Genomic DNA, 229 nt, shown 5'->3' with positions numbered 1-229 from the left:
GCGCAGACCCGCCCAGGTGTTTCTGCGGCTGCGCAGACCCGCCCAGCTGTTTCTGCGGCTGCGCAGGCTCCGCCCAGCTCCTGCGGCTGCGCAGTGGCGCCTCTTCCGAGGCAGAGCTAGAAGTCGATGGAGTGACGTGTTTTGCTGCTGGAATTTATCCTCATTTTCCATTACCAATGTGCCTGCAGTGGCCGTGCCTGCACCCGCGCACCGCGGGGCTTCTCCTTCT

Source organism: Cnephaeus nilssonii (genome assembly GCF_951640355.1).
Source record: "Cnephaeus nilssonii genome assembly, chromosome: 20".
NCBI lineage: Eukaryota > Metazoa > Chordata > Mammalia > Chiroptera > Vespertilionidae > Cnephaeus > Cnephaeus nilssonii.
Note: the sequence above shows the minus strand (reverse complement) of the source record.